A 27,604-nucleotide genomic window follows, 5' to 3' on the forward strand; every position below is an offset into this window, starting at 1 on the left:
CCTAACAATTTTATGGCACTGTACAGTAAGTGATGTGCTAGTTCCACCACTGTGATTTATTAGATGTGCAGTTTTAAGTAACATTCCTACCTTTCAGAGTTTAATTATTTTCAGATGTCAGATGATATTAATCATATCTGAGCTTACTAGCTCACTAGAATCAAATAACAAAACTGCAAAAAAGCACAATGAAATGAAACATGTAAAAGTATACAAAGTACTCTATCTAATAGGTATTCTAATAATACCTGGTATATGACTTTAACAGTTTAAAGACTTTGGGTTTTAACAGAATTTCATATACTCTGAATTACATATATAAGTGTCTGTTTGTACATGTACATACATGTATAGTATATATGTGATTCTCTTCCAGCTATACCTATTAACTTTTTTGTTTAGTTCTGTTTTACCAATGTCTTTTTGTAGACTGGGAAGTTTATTTTCACATCTCTCTTTATTGTGAAACTCCCCAGGCATAAAACTAGCAATAGAAGTCTGGTTCTTACTTCTTAGCACCTATCTGATCAGGCTTTTGCTGAAATGAAAAAATGCCTGATGGACTTACGCATTCATATTTTATTCTGGATTGTTCTGTGATAACCCTATCTCCTCATCATTTCTGGTCATCCCACTTTTCTCATCTCAAACTTAAGGCTTATATAGATTCTCTAATTCTCTCTCAGAAACTTCTCCACTACTTACTGTAGAGAACAGACATTTGGATGTTCTTTTCATAATATATGGGATGCTCAGTGTTCTGTGAGGCTGCCATCAAGTACTTACCTAGATGCTTTATCTAAAAACTGTCAGTCAATAGTACTGGCGTGCTGCTGGGTGTGGAGTGGGCTCTTCTATGAGAGATTCACTTCCATAGTCCACCCCATTGGAACCTAGCCATAGGTATCTTTGGTTTCAGAAGTTTGAGGTTCCCTAAAGTTTTTTACTGAGGAAGAAACCAAAAACCCTTTTAAGATAACCACATGAAAAAGAGTGATGTCCATTAAGCTACTTTTTTTTTTTTTTTTTAATGGAGTGTTGCTCAGTCGCCAGGCTAGAGTGCAGTGGCAAGATCTCGGTTCACTGCAACCCCCGCCTCCCGGGTTCAAGTGATTCCCCTGCCTCAGCCTCCCGAGTATAAGCTACTATCTTTATCCTTAGTTATCCTATAAGCATACTGACTCTCCCTTTTAAACTAGAAAAATTCACTCTCACATACCAGTGCCTTTCCCTGAACTCTGTTACAGAGTAAACTGAAAGTTCTCTTTGATTAAATATTATATTTTGCTTTAACAAAGACAGTATTGGTATTGAAATAATGTCATTCACCTTTTCTCTCTCAAGACCTTAGTTCTTTGTAAATAATTGCATCTTTGCTTTCAAAACTCTAATTTATATTAAAATATTAAACATCTGATTAGAAGATAAGTTGACTTATTTGTTCTTTTTTAGAAGGTCATTTTATCAGCTCCTCTTCCATGAAGTGAATTAACTAGGGCCCATTAGGTGATGCATGTCATTGACTCTTAGCAGAAAGAAAAGATACAGGGGTCATATATGACTGTTAGGGTTGCCATAACAAAGTACCACAACAAGGTGACTTAAACAGCAGAAACATAGAGTCTCACAGTTCTGGAGGCTAGAAATCCAGTTGCTGGCAGTATTGGTTCTTCCCAAGTGCTCTGAAGGAGAATCTTTTCTATGCCTCTCTCCTACTATTTTGTGTTTTTTTGGCAAGCTTTGACACGTGAATGTCTGTCTTCATGTTCACAAAGTTTACTCCCTCCATGTGCGTGTGTGTGTGTGTGTGTGTGTGTATGTCCAAACTGTTTCTTTTTATAAGGGCACAAGCCATATTGTATCAGAAGGCTTATCCTACTCCAATATGACCTCTTCTTAACAAATTATGACATTCAGATGTACCAAAATGTAGAACTTCAACATATGAATTTTAGGGACGGGACATACAATTCAACCGAAAACAAGCCACAAAGACAAAACTCTCGTAGTTAATACAACTGAAGCCTGTCCCGCTATGAATTATCCTTAGTACTTTATTCACTGTAGCTTGTCTTTACTATCACAGGCCATGCAATTCTTTGTAATCTAACTTGTAGCCAAAATGCTGATTTCTATTCATTGTGTCCTCTCTACGTATCCATGCAAAAACGGTACTCTAGCATATCTGCATATGAGAAAGCTATATTTACCCACATATATCTGTAAAAATGGTATCAGAAGAAATAACACAATAAAATGTACACAATGAGGAATATACAATTCTTGTTACCATACATTAGATAAGAAGTAGCAATCGATTCTTCAAGCTATTGAAAATTTCCTTTTTATATCCTTCCTAACATTCAACATGTAGCAGACATCAGGAAACTTTAGAAGAAAATCTTATTCCTACATAAATTATTCTAATTCTTTCTCATGAGTTAAACAAACTTTATTTTGAAAAGCACATTTAAACAAACTTGTAGTTTGAAAAGTAAAGAGCTTATTAAGTTAAATTAGGAGTTAACACGGCTTATTCTTTCAGCAGTACATAGATGTGTTACTCATTCTTCTTTAACCCGAGTATTTTTAGTAAGAAATAATATTCTTATACCCTTTCTGTATATCGCATTACCAAAAAGAGTGGGTACATATTTTCCGTTTACCTTAAATAAAGTACTTTTATAATGCTCTACAATTTCTCAAACTATGTAAATTGTGGAATAAAAAACATATTATCCTTACCTCTCTCTGCCAAAAATTGAGAATAATTAATACACAGCATCAGGTAGTCAAACAAAAGTTGTATATTCATTGCAATTATTGCATCAAGTATTTCTGGAGAAGACAGTAGATGTCAAAATATGTTTTTACATATTCTTAACTTTCTCATTCTTTTAACACATGAATGAAATCTTGAATGCACACAGGAATCTAGAGTTATAACATTTCTTCTAAGAATTACCATAGTAATTCTGTATTATTTTCTTTGTAATTGATATATTGAAGGAATAAATATGTGCCTAGCTTGATTTTATCTTGTTGAAAGTGATCTATTTTTACTTGTACAATTTATTTAAGAAAGCAACAAATGAAAGGTCAATTTACAAGGAAAAAATTATGAAGACACTTGTTGCAGCTGTCAGGAAACAATGATCAATAAATATTTTCACATTTCTTCACACTCATGGTTTACTGAGAAAAGATTACTGACAACCTATGTTAAAGAATGATTGAAGGAAAAACAAACTTTGGAAATTAAATATAGGGACCTTCTGAGGGATTTATAAACAATTTTCCCTGAAGCCATTTGTTTACATTCCCCGGTTTATAAACCTAGAGACCTTCTGCTCTCTCTAGAGAGCATTTCTTTATATCTAGAGCAAACATCAATTTATTTTCATCTCTAGAGAGGTAGATTGCCAGCTACCTTATATAAGTTCCCAGTTTCATAGGTTTGGAGTTATCCTCCTCTGATACATACACTGAAATATCTGGAGTGACTTTCTTCTTTTATTCCTTCACCCCATGGGCATTTGGAATATGTGGAACTGGAACAAAATGTTCTGTTAGTAATTGTTTCACCACCTCTGATTCACCACTGTCTATAGTAATGTATACTTGTCCAAGTAGAGCAACGTCTTAAACCATTCTTTCCTTTTCAAAATTTTCCATATTATTTGAATTATTTATATTTGTAGAAAGAAGGAAGAAAATGTAGGAAAGGAGATGGAAAGAAGGAAAGTTGTGTCTAAATATGATATATAATGAAAAAGCTAACTAGATGGATGCAAAATTTTATAAGTATAAATCATTTGAAGTAAGATCCAGATACATATGTATAGAACAATCTTGATAATTTACAAATGTAATATACAGAAAAAATGTTACCAAATAATATAGAGAGTTTGATACAATTTATATTAAATGTAGTTTGTCTTTGAAGTGTTATTTGAGGATATTCATGACTGCTCAAAAAGACTAGAAAAACACAAGGAATTGATAAAACACTTAAGTGTTAAGCAAAAATTAGCGAGTATTTTATGAGACACAGGTAATATCTCCTGTGTGTGTGTGTGTGTGTGTGTGTGTGTGTGTATGTAATGTTTAAAGAAGTTACCTGTGAGATAGAATTCATGATATGCTTAAGTATATATTGCAAGTTAGTAATATTTAAGACATGTTAAACATAGATGAAATAAGTGGAATAAACAAGAGTGCTACTTTCAAATAGATATAAAGGGAAAGATCAAGTCATAGGCTATGATTATTGCACCACTGGGCTGACAGTTGTTATCCCTAAATTGGCCGTCTGCTTGTGACTTCCATTATGTTCTAATTTGGCCCTTCCTGGGCTCTTTCAAGAAACAGCTAACTACCAGTTACTGTTCATTAGATTAATTCGTGAGTTACAGCTACGACCAGGACTGCTTGCCCTGGCAACTCTTTGATGGAAAAAATGTATATTTGTGTTGGTACAATCATTCTGTTGGACTCCTCATTCAAACCTTAAATCTGGTCCCCATTAACCACCATCAGTTGGAAAGACTGATATGGTGGAGAGAAATAGACAACAAATAAATGTTGCATAATCCAGGGTTCAGGTAGTATAATCTTTCATCCTATCCTATTGCTTTCCTCTTGCTTTTACTATATGGTTTTAACTGAGTTTATAAACTATGTCATTCAAGGATTTTAGTTTGGCCTGAGATATATTCTGTTCCATAACTTCTGGAATAGCTTGCTTTACAGTAGCTTTAAGACCTCCGTTACATAAAGACAATTTCTTACACCTCATTAAAATATAAACTAGTGCTATACATTATTTTTATCCATATTATATTACCAAATAAAGAGGTTATGAAAGGACATGCTGAATCCAATAAAATGCTATCATAAGGCAAAGGTGGCAGGATGTTATGAGGGTTCAGATGTCTAGAGAAATTTAACACTGTATTATTGTTCTGATTTCTAAGAAGAAGGATATATCACTTGACAAATTAAAGATTAATAAAACAATCACAATAGTTTTCTTTTTTGGTGTGGATTGGTCATTTTTAATAATCAGATTAAAGCACTCAATCAAGAATATGCTCTTTTTAATGGCTGCCTAGTATTCTATGGTGTATATGTATCACATTTTCTTTATCCAATCAAGATCATGCCTTTTGCAGGAACATGGATGAAGCTGGAGGCTATTATCCTTAGAAAACTAATGCAGAAACAGAAAACCAAGTACTGCATGTTTTCACTTATAAGTGGGAGCTAAATGATAAGAACTATGAACACAATGAAGCAAAAAACAGACACTGGGGTCTACTTGAAAAGGGAGGATAGGAGGAGGAAGAGGAGCAGAAAAGGTAAGTATTGGGTACTGTGCTTAATACATGCATCTTTTACTACATTTAACTGCAGATTTTATTCCAGTAATTCTAACCTTTTCTCTACAGGTGCCCTGTCACTATTGTTTCTATGGTTACACTGGGCTTCTTTGGGTTCTGCAGCTTCACCATGCTGCTCTCAACTTTCTGACAATTGTATAAGCTTCGGTGTTTGCCTGGAATACTCTTCTCTTTGCTCTTTGTCCTAATTCTCTTTCAGGTGTCAGTTCATGGACTGCCACTATCCTTATTTTATATTCATAATGTACCCTGTAACTTTCCTCTGACACACTGAATCATTGATTATTAGGTAAACATATCTCTTTACCTCTTGCCTGTGAGCTTTAAAGGTAAGAATTATGCATGAATTTGATCACCATGGTATTACAATAACCCAACTGCCTAACAAATAGAAGATAATTGGTAAATAAAGTAATACAAATTCCATGAGTGCTCAAGTAAGATGACAATGTGAAAGAGTTTTAATGCATTTAGTGACATGGATATAATTTGAGTTTTGAGTAATTAAAGTTATGTTGAAGTAGAAAGGTGGAGTCAAGATCTGGTGCACTGAGAGGTTGATTGTGAGGATATTGGAATAGTAAGTATAGAAAATTTATTTCAGAAGTTTGGTTTTGAAGAAAGGAACAAATATCGGGGAGTGCCTACAAGGTGGAGTGAGGTTGAAAAGGACTTTATTGTTATTTGTCTTACTAGTTTATATCTGAGACAGAATATATAGATGCTGTTTACAATAACTTAATAAAATAAGATAAATTGAAGATATGACAGCAAGAGGGATGCAATTAAAGTACAAGGACCCTAATGAGGTGAAAGGGTAGGGAGTATAGGCAAACATGGGAATATATCAGATTTGGGGAAATGTACTTACACACTTGTAATAGGGTTGAAAGAAGATAAGGGTATCATGATAGAATGCTAAGATGGCTTGATTTTTTTAATTCCGTGAATTAAGAAACTGGGACATCTCCTTTAAGACAGGTAAAGATATAGGGAGATGTTAATAGGATAAATGTTTGAAAATGATAATGAATTTTTTATCTAGTACTCACTACATAGAATTAGAAAACTCAGAAATTTTTAACAGCAGGATTACAATATTTAGAGTCTTGTTAAGGTTGATGACCATTACTTAAATGGGCAGAAAGCATCCCCAGTGGGAAAAGTTCTCAAAAAGGATTCAACATCTCAGGGACAGGACTACTGGATAAAGAAGAGAGTTGGGGGGTTTTATCACTTTAGTATAGCAAAAAAAAGGAAATGGATAAAATACTTTCCGAATATTGAAAAGAGACTGCTAGAATTGAAATTAATAGACATTAATTTTAAGCAGGAAGGTGGTGTGTAGGGTAAAAGTTGTAAAATCCACTTGTGTTAATTACTATTTCATTATAATTAATCTTGATATAAGAAAAATCCCTTATTTTCTTCTTCAAAATGTTTTTGTGTATCCTTGGATCATTATTCTTAATAATAATTAAGGATTGCCATTCTAAGTTTCATTCATATTCCTTCGAGAAATTATATGGGAAGAATTCTGAGTCTTTAAATTATTTTGGGAAATTTTGTCATCATTGAAGTTTTTCATGTATGAAAGCAATATTCCATTCCGTTTGGTCAAATATTTGACTTTCTTGAAAAATGATTTCTAATTTTCTTAATTAAAGTTTTGTACACCATATTAAATTTATTTCTTTGTACCTTATGATATTAGTTGCCAGGATAAATAATAACTCTTCTAAATTAGATTTCTATATTACTTTGTTGCTGGTCTATAGAAATGCAAGTGATTTGTTTTTATTGTTGTTATATATAGCCACCTTACTAAGCTTTCTGTGTAATTCTAGCAATTTTCAGATTTTCAGGTTTTTATGGAGGCAAATTAAACTACCCTTGAATAAAGACAATTTGATTTATTTCTTCCTAATTCTGTGTTTGTATTTCCATTTTGATAATGCTGGAGAGGTAGTATCTTACCATGTTTTGTTGTTGTCATTGTTTGTTTTTCTGTTTTGAGAAAGGGTCTTGCTCTGTCTCCCAGGCTGGAGTGCAGTGGCCAGATCATGGTTTACTGCAGTCTTGACCTCTGGGGCTTCAGTGATCCTCCTGCCTCAGCCCCCTGTGTAGCTGGAACTACAGGTATGCACCGCCATGCACGGCTATTTTTATTTTACTTTATTTATTTAATTAATTTATTTTTTGGAGAGACTGGGTTTCACCATATTGCCCAGGCTGGTCTGGAACTCTGGAACTGTTGGGCTCAAGTGATCCACCTGCCTTAGCCTCCCACTGTACTGGATTACAGGCATGAGCTACTGTGCCCTGCTCTCCATCTTACAATGTTGAATAGAGATGATGTTAATAGGCATCTTTGCTTTATTAAAATCTTCAAACTGATTTACTTAAAATCAGTCATGAAGTGCCAAGTTTTCTTTACCATTTAGTTCTGAGTATTATTTTGATTCTGTTATGATTTCTTCTATACTTAAAAATTATTTAGAGTAGAAGACTTACGTGGTTTAACTTTGTGTCCCCACCCAAATCTCAACTTGAATTGTAATCCCCAGGTGTTAAGAGAGGAATTGGTGGAAAGTGATTAGATAATGGGGATGATTTCCCCCCATGCTGTTCTCACGGTAGTGAGTGAATTCTCACAAGATCTGTTGGTTTTATAAATTCCTGCCCTCTCACACACTTCTTCTCTCTCCTGCTGCCATGTGAAGAAGTGCTTCAGCCATGATTGTAAGCTTTCTGAAGCTTCAGAACCACGCAGAACTGTGAGTCAATTAAACCTTTTTGCTTTATAAATTACCCAGTCTTAGGCATTACTTTATAGCAGTGTGAAAACGGACTAATACAGAGTCTCTCATACACACACACAATACACATTGACTGGGATGTTAATTTGATTGTCACTGAATCCATGGACAAACTTAAGGAGAATCAATATTGTTGCAATATTGAGTTTTCAAATGCATTTCATGTATTTAAGTAGGTTGTTTGTAGATTAATCTGAGTTTTCTATGTACATAATAATGACACCTGTTAATAATGACAAGTCTGTTTCTTATTTTATGTTATTTTAATCCCTGTTTTATTTTACCTCTACAGTAAACGTTGAATAAAAGAGCAGGGAGCATTTTTGTCTCCTTCCAGAATTCACGGAGAAACTAACTTTTCAGTTGCTATAAGATTTTCGTAGAACCCAAGAATCACTGCCTCACAAATACAGTTCTTGCTGCTTGGAGTGCAAGTAAATCATCATTTTTGTTTGCTTATTTTCAATATTCAGTAGTGTTCTCTACCTCTGATGCAAGTTACCTGAGACATCAGCTAAATATATTTCCTTCAAAGTAAAATAACTGGCCTGTTGCTGGGCTTTCTGGGAGAAAGAGCTTCCAGCACTGACCTATCACAAAATTCTGACTCAAAATTACTATTACATGATGACTAATGTAGCAGAGAAATTCTAATCAGGATGGAATAGCCAGGCAGCACTCACCGATAAAATGGAAATGGTAATAGAGGAGCATGTCATTCTAGGAACAAAGGATTAGAGTGTTTATTTTCTTTATAAATAACATTATATTCCACAAATGTTTTGGGCACTAAAGACAGAAATCAGAGAAAAGCTAAAAGCACTGGATTATTTGATACATCCTAGTATTCAAGAGGTATGTACAAATAGTAATTATAAGGACCAAGAATTTTATTTAACAATTTGTATTGAAAAAATAAATTTAGAGACAAATGTCAGAAAATTATCAATTTAATGTCTAGGATAAAAGGAGACATGTTTAATAAAGATGCTCCTCTTGTATTGCTGGAAGACAGACTATGCTAAATAACAGGCACATAACTTGATTATAAAACCATCAGAATTTCAGAAAAGCCTGTATTCAGGGCCTCAACATGTTTCTACCTTACAAGTTGGATCCTCACATGAAAGTAGTTAAGCCCTAAGAGTTGGAAAGGGGCCATATGGGTAAATAGCTTGAATATACTGACCCCCTGATTCCCATCCCCAATGTTAGAAAATAGCAGGGTCCTCTTTGCTGATGTCTGTGTAGTTGCTCTACCATATAACACTTGTCCCCCTCAATATTTTCTCCCACTTTAATTCTTGGATAATTACTTCGCAAAGCATCACTAGAAGTGATCTTGAATGTCCTGAACTAAGAAAAGCAAAGTATAAATCTGAAGAAAGGGAAGATTGTTGACACAGAGACAATCCATATCCCAAAGTTTAATGTTCCTGGAACCTGTCTTAACACAATGCAGGAATACAACTTGAAATATTGGGAAAAGATATGGTCCACAATGTATGGAATGAAAGTGTCAGAAATATATTGGCAAATTTCTAGGAAAATTTTAGAAGACATCCCTTTGGAAGAAACAATAACTAATATCACGAGTGAATATAATATTGGCATCATTTAGAAGTTCTAAATTGTCACAGTTGATACTAGGAGATGCTGTTAAGGAACTGGGGATTACTAATGATGAACAAAAATGATGTGTAAAATATACTGGGGCAGGAGCATATCTATAGGAAGCTAATCTATACTCTGTTCCGCGAACGCGAAATTGCTTTGCCTAAAAGCTCTAACATTTGAGAATTTATATGTGAGATACTAGGAAATGGTTGACAATGGAAGGAGAGAGAAACTCCTACATTACAAAACTAATTCACATTAATAGTACAACTATCTTGGTCAGAATCTCCAAAGGAACAAGGATGATTATCCAATTGATGGCGCTGAATTATTTTCTGAGTTGCCTTTGAATCCCAGTTCAAATGACTTACTGTTTTATTTGAGTTTCTGTACTTTGTAGAAGGCCTTGCTCACGTTTGAAGTCTAGTTTCATGGCTATGCCATGATTTCTCTTTATTTTCTTCTGTCTGTCACAATTAGCACTCTCATATTACTTAAATGAATTCTCATCTAACAAAATGCCCTATCCACCACAATGTGGCATCTGTTTCTAGTTGAGTGTTTTCATAAGCTTCATAATGTACCTACCTATCCATGTGTCTAGGTTTAAAGCAAAACTGATGGTCATGCTATGGAAATCATTATTCACAATCTTTCACTGATAAGCAACATGGAGATCCTACATGCAATAGTCCTTACAGAAGTGTGCAGTCTGTGTGTATGTGTACATTCCTATATTTTGAAGCAAAGTTATAATTATATTTTTCCCAGACCACAGCCAGATTTTATATAAGAAATTAAGGATTTTGACCATATGTGCTAATTAACTTGCTCCCTGAAGACTTTACTTACTATGGAGTTGACATGATCTATTTAATTAAAAAAAGAGAGAGAGAAGCTTTGTGAGATTTCCTGTTTGCCAGCATGCATGCATAGCACTTTCCAGCAAGTATGACTATGGGATGGTATTACATGATAAAAGTCATCTCTCTTCATTGATATTATGCTGAAATGTGTTAAGTCTCTGCTATCACAAATGCAAAAGTTAATATGTGGTTTGGATAGACCGTCTGTATAATTTATTTTAGGTCATTTTTCACAATTATTCTATAAAAGCATTATTTGTATTTTTCCTTATGTGCCTAATTCAGATAGTAAACCATATCCGGGTCTTCAACTTATTTATGTCAAATTACCACAGTATCATAAAAGTTATATTAAAATTAGTTTTTAGAAGCTGTAATGGCTATATAAAGCTAATTACATTATAGAAAACAGGAGGTTTTTTCCCATGCTCTAATAAGAGGAAAATAAAAGGTAACAAGTTTTGGTGAGGATGTGGAGAAAAGAAAATCCTTGCACACTGTTGGTGGGAACCAAAATTAGTATTACCATCATAGACAATCCTATGGTGGTTTCTGAAAAAAAAAAACAAAAATAGAATCACCATATGATCCAGAAATCCTATTTCCGGGTATTTACCCAAAATATTTAAAATCCGTAAATCCAAGAGATATCTGCACTCCCATATTCACTGTAGTGTTATTCACAGTAGCCAAGTTATAGAATCAACCTAAGTGTTCATCAACAGATGAACACATAAAGAAAATACGGTATACATAAACAATGGAATACTATTCAGCCATGGAAAAAGAAAGAAATGCTATCATTTGCAACAACATGGATGAAGTTGTACACTATAATGTTAAGTCATTATAGTCACAATTAAGACAAATAAGCCAGTCACAGAAAGACAAATACTGCCTCCTTTTACTTCTCTGTGAAATCTTAAACAATCAACGTCATAAAATAATAGAATAGAATAGTGGTTACCAAAGGCTAGGGGATGGAGGGAATGGGGGGATGGTGATCCAAGGGTACAAAGCCTTAATTAGACAGGAGGATTAATTTTTACTTTTTCTTTGAGATCTATTGTACAGTGTGGTGAATATAGTAAATAACAGTGTATTGTACATTTCAAAGTAGCTGAGAGTAAATTTTGAATATTCTCATTACAAAAATGATTTGTAATTGAGGTGATGAACATGTTAAGTAGCTTGATTTAATTATTTCACATTTTATTTATAGATCATAATATCGTTTTGTGCCCCTTAAATATATACAACTATAATTTTTCATTATATAGAGCATATAATGCTATGATTTCATAGTATCATTTTTATGCATCTCTTTAGGTTATACCTAAAATCCTCTGAAAATAAAATTTCATGGACTGTCACCAATAATTTAATTTTTAATATAATAACTGTTTTGGCTTAGAAATAAAATATAAAAATTCATATCACTGAATTTATAAAAGCTATACTTCTAGAATTAGTGTGACATTCATAGCACAACACAGAAAATCATGTTTGAAGACATTTTTCAATTTGACTTAGAAATGTCATTGCCCCTCTTCCCATGTCTCTCTCACTGTGGAAGCTGTATGTCATCAAAGTGAATCATAGCTATGCCATGGAAACCACTGATATACTACTGGGGGCTTCATTTAATGCTACAAGGAATAACCAGCATGTACAAATGCCTCTAAATTTCTAGTGTTTTTCTACTGAGAAGTATAACTGGGAAGAAAACTAATCAGCTTTTAGATTTTTATTCAGCACCTTCAGTGGTACCTATATTACTGCTATGGATAGTGCAGATATATTTCTCTATTATATCTCCTGAAGAGATATTTTCCCCCTTTTAGAATTTACTTAATGAGAACAATATAAATCATAAATTAAAAGGTGAATTAAGGAAGCAGCAATATCAAAAAATTTGCTCATTTAAATACAAAAACAAGTACAAATGGTGAAAATTATGCCTTTTACTTAGGAAACAAAATAAGAATGTTTAAATTTTACTTTAAAAAGCCACTGAATACAGGTTAATCTTAGACGTTGTGTCCAAAAACTTGAAATTGGTAAAACTCTCTAAACTTATTCTGAAAAAAATAAACAACAATCCTCTTATAGCTAGTTATCAGATTCTCAGTTATTTTGCCATGTAGAGTAGATTTTGAAAAATAATATACAAAATGTTTATTTCAGAGATAACTATTTGAGTCATAGATCATCTTAAGCCTTATGAGAATGACCAATGGATTTCAGCCCCTATATCAAATATATTGTTTTAGGTACATTTTCACAAATTCTGTGCATTTAAGCTTAGCCAGAATGAGTAAGTGCCAAGCTCTCAAAGATGTTAGCTGCTGATTATCGGCTCAGTGACAAGTGGCTGAATCAACATCTTTAAGACGTCTAATCTTTCCAAATCTTCTTTCTATTAGACTATTTTAAACTGGTTACTATTTATTTGTGCACATGTGCTTTAAGAATCACAGGAGGAAGATGAATAAATAATGACTGTTCTAGTAAAATTTTTGTTTCAATTGCTATATATTCTATTGCAATTTTGTTCTGAGATTTTTATAGCAATTGTTAGACAGCTCACATTCATTCTGCATTTACTCTATTCCACACACGGAGGTAAGGGCTTTCGGTGGACAGTAGATCTCTAAAATGACTTTTAATAATTCCTGTCTTCTGATATTTACATCCTTGAATAATCCTCTCCCCTCTGGTGTGAATAGTACCTGTGTCTTACTTCTAAGTAAATTATGTGGTAAATATGATGGAATACTACTGTGTAGTTATGGTATGTTCTCAAGACTCCATCTTGATAGTTAATTTACTCTGTTTCTATTGCTGGATTTGAAGAAATAAATTTTCATAAATTAAGTGGCCTTGTTGGATAAGCCCACATGGCAAAGAACTTCAGAAGGATTCTAGAAATTGAGTGTGGCCATCAGCAAGAAACTAAAAGCCTCAGCTTTGGGGCCAAAAAGGAAATGAATTCTGCTAATTTGAGAAAGCTTGCAAAAGGTTCTTTCTCCAGTTGAGTTTGTGTAAGACCAAAGTACTGGCTGACACATGCATTACAGCCTAATAAGAATCTGAAGCAGAGAACCCAGCTAAGCCATGGACAGACCGTAACCCACAGAAAACCAGAAGATAATGTGTATTATTTTTAAATTGCTTAGTATTTGATGATTTGTTACGTGGCAATAAACAATGACTATATGGATTTTCATATATTAACATGGCCAAATTTCCAATAACCTTATGAGTCAGAAGTCTGTGTTTTACTGATGAGAAAACTAAAGAAAGAGAGATTAAGTAATTTATTCTGATCATTATCAGAGCCAAGATTACCAATGAGGACTGCTATTTCCATAGCCCTTGTTTTTAACAACCTGCTGTATTTCCTTGCTAAAAAAATGTTTCTGAAAATTTGACTGACTTATTAACCAAGAACACTAATCCTTCTTTATATGTTGATTCAATTTTGTTTATGAGTTATTTTTGTTGATTCAACTCTATTTTCTATGGCTTTGACTAATATAACACAAAAACATTTTTTATCGTCAAGCCAATCATATTATCTAAAATGTATATAAAAATTTCAAATCATTTAATAAAATTAAATACATGGTTGTAAGTGTTTTATTTTAATTTATTATTAGGTTAGGTAGCGGCTAAAAATACTGAATGGCTCTAGATGGCTCTCAGGTGATCTTCTCTCCTAATACTTCAGGCTGTTTTTACCTGGTAATCTCAGAGCAGCAGGAAAATCAGAGCAGAAAAAAGCAGGGCTTCTTGAGCCCTTTCCCAGAATTTGCACAAAATTTACTTCTGCTTCCTTCTGTTGGTTAAAGCAGTTCCCAAATCCAGCACAAACTCAATAGATAGGAAATGGAACCCACCTCTTAATGCAAGGAGATGCAAATTATTTATGATAATTCTAGTCTTTCACCCCAAAATTGTGAGTCTAACTCATGAGCATATTATTTAAATAAAATGTCTAAAACTTGCCTAGGCAAAGTAGAATGTTTAGAGGAAGGGCTTTCTAGTCAGAATATCATAAGATAAACTTATCTACCTAATTTTAGAATGTCAAGAAACAAAAGTGATACATCATCTCCATAACATGGAGCATACTTTTGGGAGATATGAGAAATTATCTTGAGGCAAGTGTGTCTTCTAACTGTTCTTTGAATTATGAAACAACAGAAAAAGAATGTCATGTGTGATGATAAATATAGGTGAGCAAGAGAAATTAATGTGAATATTTTCCATGGAAAGGAAATTATATTTTCTACATACTTATATTAGAGAGGCACATTTGTTTTATAACTCCCATACTACCTCTTTTTCATTTACTTATAAAAACATACAAATCAAAAAATGTTCCCCTAGGGTAGAGTTATTTTAACATACATATTTATATGCCTCTACAAATACTATTGAAGTCCTTAATACAGTAAAGATTTTTAATAAATATTTAGCTTGAATGTAATCAAATATATTTCTTATTCCTAACTGGAGAAGGAAAAACAAGTATTTTTGTCAGGTGGCATTACCCATAACTCAGGCAGAATTTTAAGATGGCCTCTCAAGGTCAATCTCAAGATTGATGCCTTCTGGTGGATATGCCTTTCATAATCTCAGGCATGGCAATTTTGATGGGTCATATTCCCATATGTAGGATACATTATATGTCACAATGGACTTTTAAAAAGGGAGATTATCCAACCAGGCTTGACCTAATCTCATGAGGCCTTTAAACCTGGATTTTGAGGTCAGAAACAGGAAGTCAGGAATTCTAAGCACAAGAGATTCAGCAATGTCTGAAAATTTCTGCTGCTGGCTCTAAAGGTAAAAGGCACAACCCCTCAGTCCTTAGAAAAAGTGAATCTAGGGAATGAATTCTACCAACAATCTGAAGGAACTTGGAAGAGGATTGTAGCTCCAGGTGAGACATTATCTGTGACACTGTGATTTCTACCATGTGATACCCTAAGCAGGGAAGCCTGGTATACTGTATTCATGGTCTGATTTCTGTCATACAGACTGTGAGTTAATACACTGGTATTGTTTTAAGCTGCTAAGTTTGTGGTAATTTGTTGCCACAGCAATAGAAAACTAACGCATTCAGAGAAAAATTAACATTACCAAAAGAAGCAAAAACACTAAAATCATTGTTTTCCGTTACCTCACTCTTCTATATCCCACACAAAATCATATATTTTTTAGACTCTAAGGTTAGTTAAATAACATGAGGTTTATTTCCTACAAAATTCCCTACCAATACTTACAGGCCACAAGGCAAAGTGTCTGGCTTTCTAAAAGATAACATCAGCTACTCTTAAAAAGTTGTGTCAATATTAATTTAAGAGGTCTTTTGCACAAATGCTAGTATTGATAAATTGATTTTCTTCTCATTCAGCTTACAGAATATATAGTATACATCAGTTTAAATTATGTATGTGAACATTTATGTTTCCAATGGTTATTTTAATCATCCACAAGATGAATGAGATGAATGTAATTGACAATTTCACAATGCATGTTTTAAATCTGCAGAACAAAGATATAAAATAAAATATAATCTAGGTGATAAAAGGTTTCTGCACTGATCATACTGCTAAATCTTTATATGCTTTTGAGCAGAATGTGTTTTTTTCCCAGAGAAACTATTGATCTGTGTACTACTTTCTTCCAATAAATGACTTCACATTAAACTCAACTAACTCAGTTAAAGATTTTATCACCCTGAAAACTTATCATCTTCGTTTAAATGACTGGAATTTGTATTCTCACATTTCCCCCAGAGTTCAATTAAAATTAAGTCCCCAAATAAAGTATATATTTTATATCTACCTAGAGTAAACTCAACTCGGATATACTTACGTTGTTTGTTTTATAATCCTTATGTTCCAAATAATATCTCATTGCAATCATAACTTCATATAATTTCTTTATAATTATTTGTAATACAATATTTGATGTTTAAAATACGTTGAAAATTTAAAAAGTATTTTATGATTGATTTCAGCTGCTTTACCCACATTTTACATCAGAGGTTTTATTCCTTCTGTTAAAGTGATGAAGTTTTTGCCTCAAGGAATTTACATGCTAGTGAAAGAATATGACAATTAACACATGAACTAACAATGAGAGTATAATTTCAGATTGTCAGGAATGCTATACAAAGGGATAAAAAAGAAAGAAGGATAAGCAAAGAGTATGAGTGGAATATTGGATGGACGGGGGTGTAGCTATGTGAGGAGACAACAAAGTCATGAGAAAGAGTCAAGTAAAGATGGAAAAGAAAAGGCACATGTTACAACAAATATGATGGTCCTTCTCAGAGACAAACTTGGTACATTTGACAAAATTTAGAAAAAAAAAAAAAACAGAAAGACTGGGACATAATAAGAAAGGAGAAGAATGTTTTGAGGGGAAGTCACACATGAAGGAATGAAAGAAATCATGCCGGCCTTTAAAAAATAGACTTACCTGTAACGGCAAATTACATATAAATAAAGGATTTGATTTATTTTGACTTTATAATGTTCAAATTGTACTGCTTTACAGAGAAACGTGCTAGGGAAAAGAGAAGAAAGGGTATTGTTTATGGCTACTGATTTACTCCAAGGAATGCAGTACATGTAGTTCAACCATAAAAAATTAGGGTTTTGTGATTTATCAGAGCAACAGTATAAGTGATGAGACATGGCTGAATTTAAGAGATATACTTTGAAAATAGAGTTGCACATGAAGTTTAAGCTGATGGCTTAAGGGTAGATGGTCAGTCTAAAATAAATCAAAGATAACTAACTTAATTTGGATTTTCCCTAAAAGCAGACCCTGAGAAGAATATTAGAATTTCAGATTTTTAATGAATTAATCTCATAAAAGACATGTGAAGGAGTGAAGACAGTGAGACAGAGAAGGAAGACAAGGCAATATAAAGATATGCTAATCTCGGAAACTGATTCTTTTGAGATCTCTAGGGGAGTGTTTAGAATGTTTTACATATCTCGTATAGCCATATAAAAGACAACATTGGGCAATTTACTTGCCAGCTTTTCTTCCTAGTTTATGAGGAATGGAACTTTTGAACATTTAATTCTCCTCTACATACACACTTCTAAGCTGTGCTTATTGTGGTCAAGTTGCTGCCAAAAGCAATCTGATTATTTTGATATTTGGGACATCAATATTGGGTAAATAGCAGGGGAGGATGAGATGTGAAAGACACAACCTGGCCAACATGGTGAAACCCCGTCTCTACTAAAAATACAAAAATTAGCCAGGCATGGTGGCATGCACTTGTAACCTTAGCTACTCAGGAGGCTGAGGCAGGAAAATCTCTTGAACCCAGGAGGTGAAGGAGGTTGCAGTGAGCCAAGATCGTGCCATTGCACTCCAGCCTGGGCGACAGAGTGAGACTCTGTCAAAACAAACAAACAAACAAAAAACATCAAGTAGGCATTCATTAAATATTAGTTGTACAACACGATGCTTAAAACCACTGACTGGTTAGCTATGCTAAAAGCTGATGGAACATCAAAATGTGAGAAAGTAAAAGTAGGAAGCATGGCCAACTTGCTTGAATATTTTTTCTACAGTATAGAACAAAACAGAGCAGTAGCTAGAAAGCAAGGGTTGAATTTTTCATCAAGAATGTTACAGCATTCAGTATACCTTCAGAAATGTTAAGAAGAGAGAGAGGAAACCAATAATGTAGTACAGGAGTTAATTATAGGAGAAGCCATTCAGTAGGTAAGAGATAGAATACTGTTACCAATTATGTCCCATACTTCTAATAAAACTGGAATGAAGGCAAAATTTGTAAGTAAGATTCAGAATTTGTAGGTAAGCTAAGCTAGTAAAATTTGAGGTGGGGGAATAAGATTGTAATGTTACTGGGTTTATTTTCTTAGTGAAATTAAAAGCATGGTCACATGTTACATTATGAGAGAAAGGAGAACTATTTGAAGTAAAAACGGGTAAGAATTAATGACAGTCAACACCCCACAGAGCCAGGAAGATCAAAGAAAACCAAAGAAGACAAATATCAAAATATCTACATATAGTCATTTAATATTTAAACTGCAGAAAACCAGTGACACAGAGAAAATCTTGATTGAAATCAGAAGAATAAAATGAATATAAATATACCTTACCTACTGAGTAATAATAAGACTTAGAGTAGACTTCTTATAAGAAAGCATGAAAGCAAAGTAAGAGTAAGCAAAACATCTAAAGTGTTGATAAAAACAAACAAAACATCCAAACCATCAAACTAGAAGTATATTTCCAATGAAATTATTCTTCTATAAACCAGCATGGCACATGTATACATATGTAACTAACCTGCACTTTGTCCACATGTACCCTAAAACTTAAAGTATAATAATAATAAAATTTAAAAAAAGAAAAATAGAGAGTTTTTCAGACATACGTGCACATGCACATACACACACACACACTCACAACTGAAGGAAATCATCACCAGTAGAACTTCTCTGCAAAGATGTTGATAAGAAGTTCTTTAGGGAGAAGAAAAATGACATAGGCCAGAAACTCAAATCTATCAAACAAAAAAGCAGCAGAGAAAGAAGGTAAATGAAGAAAAATAAACAAAGATGACAATTTTCTTATTCTTAATTTATCTGAAGGATAACGTTGTTTGCAAGGTAATAATAGTAACAATGTATTGAATGATTAAAGCATACAAATAAATGACATAAATGTGACAATAATATCTTCAATGATGAAAGGGAAGAACTGGGAATTTCTTGATATAAATTACCTTCATTATCCATGAAGTAGTATAATGTTAATTTATGATGAAATAAGATTTGTCAAACATGTATATTGGACATTCTAGAAGAAGTATTACATAATTTTTAAAATGAGTAAGATTAATATGCTACAGGATAAGATAAAATGGAGTCATAAAAAATTACAACCAAAAAAGATAAAAACTGAAGGAAAAGAAAAAAAGAATAAATGTGACTAATAGAAATCAGTTACAAATGTATTATATACTAAATATTTTCATCTAAAAATCTACATAAAATTATAGCTCAGAGTTAGTCTTAATGTTAAGACCAAATTAATGCATGTAAATTAATAGATAATCTGTTAGGTGGTTGGCAGATCCCAGGATTTAATACAGAATATGTCCAAACAATCTAATTGTAGTACAGATGTATGAAAGAATTTCACTGAAAGTGTAGGAGAAAAAGTTGCCTAGCTAAATAACTAAAAGGAAAAGAAACTGTACATCAGAATTGTATGTAAGCACTGGACTCTTCTCAATAAATCACTTCATGTGGAATTGGGTTAACAATTCTGAAATGCTCATACAAGTATACTGGAAAGGAGCAATTTGGTAAATGAATGGGGGAAGATGGGAATTAGATAGCTGACTGTTGGAGGAAACAGCTCCAGATAAGCAAAAGGAAGATGCTAGAATGATCCATGTAATAATATTAGAATCATCGGTATGAACTAATGCTTAGCTTAAAATTGATACAGATGATTATGTATAAATTTATACATATGCGTGTACACATAGATTAGTATACATACATATATTTCCTATTCTATCAACTGAGACTAACAGTAACAAACCCCCAGAAGCAAGAAGTACACCTAACACTAAAATCTTCATTTCTATTTTATTTATTTATTTATTTATTTATTTATTTATTTATTTATTGCGTTGGATCTCTCTCACCCTTGCTGGAGTGCAGTGGCATGACCATAGCCCTCTGCAGCTTCAACCTCCTGGGCTCAAGGGATCCTTCCACCTCAGCCTTTCAAATAGGTAGGAATACATGTGTGTGCTACCATGCTTGGCTATTTTTTTTTTTTAATTTTTTGTAGATATGAGGTCTCCCTGTGTTGGCCAAGGCGGTCTCAAACTCCTGGCCTCAAGCAATCCTCCCACCTTGGCTTCCAAGAAGTGCTAGGATTACAAGCATGAGCCAGTATGCATACCCTAAAATCTTCCTGTCTAATGTCATTCTCCAATAAAAGGAGATAGGATTCATCGAAGAAACAGCTGATTCTAGGACTAGGAAAGAAAAGATACAAGACAAGCTGGTGCATTTCAGAGTGCCATAATGTAAAGCATGCTCAAAACACACCACACACACACACACACACACACACACAAATTGATTTTGATATGTCAAAGGTACACAGGAGCCAACTGAAAGAGCTCCCATTGTCTACATCTGAAAAAAGTTGAAGAACAAAATAAAATTGTATTAAAATATAACCCATAATATAAAATATATATCCATCAGTTTATACTGATATAAATAAATAATTCAATAAATAAATGAATGGAAGAGAAGAAACAAATCTCCCATGCAGAAGAATCTCAAATAATTTAGGCAGCTCTCAAGAAAGTGGAACATAACTCTAATTATTAGGTGTGAGCTACACATAAAGATGTCCTTCTAGGTGATTGTGGTAAAAAGACTAAAAAGAATACCTTCACAATGCAGAAACCTGACAAAACTACCTCAGCCAGGAGATCAAGGTAAATATCAACAGTGATATGTCAGGTTGATAGTTTGGACCACTGATATGATATTCGGGAAAATGGCATTTTACATCTATGCCTTTCCTCCCCAAATCCCATAACCCAAGTCAAATTATGAGAAAAACACCAGACAAACCCTACGGAATAATATTCTACAAAATGTCTGACAAGTTATTCTCAAAATTGTGAAGGTCATCGAAAACAAGAAAAGTCCGAGAAGTCGTCAAAATTAAGGTAGGCAAATGTGACATGACAACTAAATACAATGCAGTATCCTGAATGGGCTTATGCATGAAACATAAAAAGAAAATACGAATAAAGCATGGCATTTACATAATGATAACAATAATAATATAAAAATCAATATCATTTCAGTAATTGCAATGAGTGTACCATGCTTACATAAGAGTTTAATAATAGGGAGAACTTGCAGCAGGGTATGTGGAAATTGGAAACTCTGTATTATGATATCCTCACAGTTTTCTGCAAATCTAAAATTGTTCTAAAATAGTTTATTAAAAGTAAAAGAGAATAAATAGTGACGAAGTGTGTGATAGAATTTATTTAGATGGTCTTTGGAGAAAGATGATAACTAAATTCAATGTCTCATCCTAGGGTTGGTGGCTTTTTAGGCACTTTGCAGTGGTGACACAGCAATGAATTAAGTCGCAGTAGCAGGTAGAGAGGTCAGCTGTTGGCCTCTTTTAAAACCCAAAAAATGGGCGTGGTGGCAAGTGCCTGTAATCTCAACTACTAGCGAAGCTGATACATGAGAATCTGTTGAATCTGGGAGGCAGAGGTAGCATTCAGCCAAGATTGCCCACTGCACGCCAGCCTGGGTGATGGAGCGAGACTTTGTGTTTTCTTCCTCTTTTTTAAAAAAACACACAAAACTATATGTCACTTAAGAGCCTAATATGTTTGGGTACCACATACTATGCAGAAGAGAAACAGTTATATTCTCTTTATTTTTTGGCTTATATTTTTATTTTCATAGTTAAAATATAGTACATGTACAATGATAAGTTGTAATAGAAAACAGACAATAGAAACATTAAGCTCAAGTAATATAGTACCCATGCTATGCCCTTCTCATGACACACATACTAAGTTTAATCGGAACATCATTATTTATATTCATTCAGATACATTTCAGAGATGATTTTCTGCATAAGTCTTCGCTTTTTTACAGCTTTTATCATAAAAATTAAATTTGTATATTTGGTTGTTTTCCTTCTGCTCTGAATAGTCCTTTTTTAGGTACAGTTGATAGAAACAATGTTGTCTGACAGAATGAAAAATTTAATGCTTAGCTTGAAATAAAAGGGAGCATTTAGTGTTGTGGATATGGAAAACAGAATTGGTGTGTATGGCATATTTTTGAGATAATTTATGACTCAAGAAGTTTTCTTTCTTTTTTTGTTTCATTTTTTATTGTCCCAAGTTTTATTAAGGAGAATTCACAATTTTATTTTCTGATATAACAACTTCAAGTATCCCATTAGCAGAGTGATTTTATTTTTATTTAATGTAGAGGAAAAGAATTAGTTCTTCTGGCATTTGTCACAAGGAACCTTTCTACTTCAGTTTCTATTAGTAAATTCTGATTTTGCCTCAAGGCTTGACAAAATCCAGAATTTGTACTGAGTTTATTCACATGTAGGGAAGGGAATTGGAAAGTAAATTTGATCTGCTGAGACTTCGATAGGCTTATTATCTTTAACACGTTATGTAGTCAAATATTGACTAAGTAAAACTTTCTGAGGAGAAAAAGAACTTGTATTCTTAAGTTTCATCGCCAAAGTACTTCTAAGTTACTATGCATTTTAAAATAAAATATTGGAAAATATATTACTATTAATGAGAGATAAAGAAGTAAAATATGTTAATGGGTGTTTTGATACCTAAGTAGAATACACAATAAATACCTTACAATATTTAAATTGCACATATCTGAAAATCAACTTCAAATATTCAAATGAAACTTTAAATATGTCAATAAAATGTACTACTTACTGTGTAATATCAATGAAAATGCTAAACATGAGAGTTTGAGGTTGAAGCATGCTCCAGACAAATTAAGATTTAAAAACATAAAATTGGCCAGAGGGCAGGAAACACCAATAATAAGAAACTAATTGAAGTATAAATAAAGAAACTGTAGTTGCACAGTTTTCATAAATAAGGCACAGGTTAAGTTGTTGGAGGCTCTATCCACTTTTGAAAGAACAAAGAGAAATCAAAAGTCATATAATCCAAGGGAACTAGAAAATATCAGAAAGATAAAGTCAAAGACCCAAAGTATTATGACAGAATTAGAACCTGGAGTTATCACAGGAAATGATTCCATGATTTGCACACATAGTGAATTTGGAATGCCAACGGGGCTGGTATGGAATGCATGGATAAAATAGAAGAAGTTAAGGTTAGAGATGGTGTAGCTGTGAGTCAATAATGAGATCCTTTATAAAATTCTTTGTGTTTTATTTTGAGAAACAAACTTTATCAACTGAAGTACAGCATTGATATGTAATTTCCTTCGTCTTTTGTCTTATACTTGCCAGTCAAACATCATTTTGCAAAGTTACTTGGTGTATTAGTCTGTTTTCACACTGCTATAAAGATACTACCAAAGACCACGTAATTTATAAACAAAGGATGTTTAATTGACTTACAGTTCTGCATGGCTGAGAAGGCATCAGGAAACTTACAATCATGGCAGAAGGGGAAGCAGGCACATATTACATGGCTGCAGGCAAGAGAGAGGGACGAGTGAAGGAAAAACTTCAAAAAACATAAAATCATCAAATCTCGTGAGAACTCAGTCACTATCATGATACCTGCATAGGGGAAACTGCCTCCAGATCCAATCACCTCCCTCCCTCAACATATGGGGATTATAGGTCCCCCCCTCAAAATGTGGGGATTAGAATTTGAGATGAGATTTGGGTGGGGACACAGAGCCAAACCATATCACTTGGGTGACTTTACACCATTTTTCTACAGTCCTTTAATTAGGTTATATTATACACTTCTAACAGTTGGATTATCTTGTTATAGTCTACCTTCTATGCCAGGATCCTCTGACACCTATTTTGACTTTTATTTTTTAATTGCACACACTAATGTTCACACTTCGTGCTGAAAATTTCTATGGATGCTGAAAATGCATAGAGTTATATATTTACCACTCCAGTAACACAAAAAATTAGTTCTTCCATTCTAATAAAACCCCCTTCTCAAAATTCACATCTTCACAAATCCCTGGCAATCACTGATCTATTTTACATATCTATAGCTTGCCTTTCACATAATGCCATATAAATGAAATCATACAGTGTGCAGCATTTCTCTGGTTTCTTCCACTTAGCACTATTAATCTAAGATGCATTCATGTTCCTCCATGAATAAATAGCTAACTTTTTATTATTGAATATTATTCCATTGTATATTTGTACCATAGTTTATACATTCACTCCAGGTTTGGCTTCTAAAAATGTTTACGTAACTACTTTTGTGTAGGCAGAATTTGTTCAGTATGTTGGATAAATACATAGGAACAGGAATACCAAGTATTGTGGTAGGATTATTTCTGAATATAGAATAAATTGACAAACTCTCTTTCAAAGTGGCTCTACCATTTTTGCATTCCCACCATCAATAAATGTGGATTTCTCTTATTCTGCATCGACTCCAGCAATGAACATCATCGTGTGATTTTCTACAGCCATTCCAATTAGTGGATAGAGGTATAAATTGTGATTTTAACTTGCATTCCTCTAATGATAAATGATGACATGGCCATCTTTCCTATGTTTATATGTCATCTGTATAATTTTGGTGAGTGGTTTGTTCATACTTCTTGCCTAATTTTAATTGGGATTTTCATTTTCGTATTGTTAAGTTTTAGGGGTTTTACTAAATCTTCTAGATAAAAATTGTTTATTAGACATAAGAATTGTAAATATTTTCTCCAATATGTATAACTTTTATTTTTTCTTGCCTTATTTGCACTAGCTAGGACTTCCAGTACAATGTTGAAAAAGGGTAATGCCACAGGATATCTTTGCCTTCTTCTTAATATTTGTGGGTGTACTGGTCAGTATTTTGGGTCAATTTGGCAAGATATCATCCCCAGATATTCCACCAAATAATAATCTGGGTGTTATTTGAAGTTATTGTGTAAGTATGATTAACAGCTACAATCTGCTGACTTTAAGCAACATAGAATATCCTTGATAATCTGGGTGGACCTTATCCAATCAGTTGAAAAACCTTCAAAGCAGAACTGAGGTTATTTGAAGGAAGAAAATATTCTGCCTGTAAAGTATACCATCAGCTCCTGCCATAGTTTCCAGCCTGCCCTTCCTGAGAGCCTGTCCTTCCTGGCAGCCTGCCCTATGGATTGCAAACATGCCTCGTCAGTCCCCACAATAGTATAAGCCAATGTGTATAACACTATCTATCTGTCTGGCTGTCTATTTATCTACGCAATATCCTAATAGTTATTTTTTTTCTGGTGGAATCCTGATTAATACAAAGGTATGGAATCCTCATTAAATATTATTGTGACAACAAGCTTTCAATTTATGCCATTTATTAAGATATTTATGAAACATTTTAAGCTAGGTTTGACTTCAGGATTATTCATAATTTATTTGTATTTTTAATAATTTTATAATTGATTAAAAAAATCCCATTATAAGCATGTTGGACTTTACAGTCTCAATCTACTTTGTAGCCATGTATGAGATATCAAGTTCTAAATAAACATATTTCAATAGAAGTGCTAAATCATTAATGACTACATACCTTCCACCAAGAGGCCAGCCACCACATGGAAACAAAGAACGTTAATCTTTATCTGTGGTCTGAGCTAGTCTTCCCTGAAAAGTTGACTACTGCTTACAGGAGCCTTAACACAAGAGAAGGGTTTCCTTTATAGCAGGTTCCAAACAAGCCAGCAAACAAATAAAGCATAAAAAAATTTGAATAAAAAAAACTGTAATGAATTTTGACGTACAATTTAAATCTCTGGCAAAGAATTTGTATTTTTAATTGAAATAGTACTGCTTTGCAAAATGCATTAACATCTGTTATGTACAGGCTATTCCTAGGTTATCTGAATATTTTCATTGAAAGCAAGCATAATTTGCAGTTTCTTCATCGTTGATTTTTAAAATTAATGATTATATATAATTGAATTAATATATGTATATAACTTCTTTATAATTAAGTTATTAAAATATTGGTATCAAGCGTTTTAATTGATATGGCAGACATAAAACTACTACTAAAATTGGCTTTAAAAAATTGTAAATGGAAATATAAATGTCAAAAATACCAATTTTTTGAAAAAGTGAATAGTCATTACTCAAATAGGCAACAAGATTAGAGGTTCTATATCATCCATTTTATATCTATATTTTACTTGTGACTTTACTGGAATGTATTGTCCTTGTTATAATTTTGTCCTGAAATAATTTTGATTCACATATGCATATAGGTTCTCATATACCCTAAATATTATACATATAAATTGTATATTATTGACCCACAAATTAAATGAGGTCTCAGTGTCAAATATTTCAGAAGTACTAAGGTATGTCAGTTCTCCGGGGGAAAAAGGCTAATACTTAAATGTCCATTTAAAATTTTTCAAAAGTGTTTCCTTCTCATTCTACAGTACAAAACATGAAAACCATAATTTTCATCTCTTGAAATAAACATTTTTAAGAAGATAGCATTTCAGGTTTGGACAATATATTATATCTTGCATGTCATTTTGCATAAGATGTACTGGTTCCATAGCTTCAATTACATTAAAGGTAAAGCTATGGAACCAGTACATCTTATGCAAAATGACATGCAAGATATAACATATTGTCCAAACCTGAAATGCTATCTTTTTTTAATTAAATGATGCATGAGATTACATAGATTACAAAACGTATTCATCTCCACTTTAATATTGTTTATTTAGAATTCCTTTACTAAACCTTACGTTTAAATCTTCTCACAATTTGGGCATATTTTTGTATCTTCCCAAATTAACTATCAACTAGTTATTGCACACACAAAACATATTCCTTGAGAATTTGTCCATGTATTTTTTTCTACTTTATACATCCAGCTTCTCAAATATACCCACTCCTGTTCCAACTCATACTCAAATTCTCTCCATATTACCAGACAGAAATCAAATAAAATCAAGTTGCATAAAGCATACTCCTGAGTAAAGGGAGAGCTCATTAAGTTCTTTTATCAAAACCAGTACTTTATAATTTTGTACTACACTTATGATGCACTTCCAACTTTTTATTATAACCATTTGTATAAAAAATTCTTATA

At 33.2% G+C, this 27,604-nt stretch overlaps 1 long non-coding RNA gene across 3 annotated transcripts in view; it reads right to left on the minus strand.

Annotated features, from left to right (window-relative positions):
- Positions 1–27,604, minus strand: part of LOC129534718 (uncharacterized) — a 241,947-nt gene that overhangs the window by 60,316 nt on the left and 154,027 nt on the right. The window contains exons 1-2 of one of the 3 annotated variants that reach the window (XR_008681404.2): positions 3,485–3,546; positions 2,746–2,838 (exon numbers count right to left, since the gene is read on the minus strand). The exons of 1 other annotated variant lie outside the window; for it this stretch is intronic. This is a non-coding gene — a long non-coding RNA (uncharacterized lncRNA). Of the gene's footprint in view, positions 1–2,745; positions 2,839–3,484; positions 3,547–20,584; positions 24,003–27,604 lie in introns of those variants that run through there. One more of the 3 variants, XR_010134550.1, reaches the window with a different exon arrangement.

This window comes from Gorilla gorilla, chromosome 6, assembly GCF_029281585.2.
Source record: "Gorilla gorilla gorilla isolate KB3781 chromosome 6, NHGRI_mGorGor1-v2.1_pri, whole genome shotgun sequence".
Classification (NCBI taxonomy): Eukaryota; Metazoa; Chordata; class Mammalia; order Primates; family Hominidae; genus Gorilla; species Gorilla gorilla.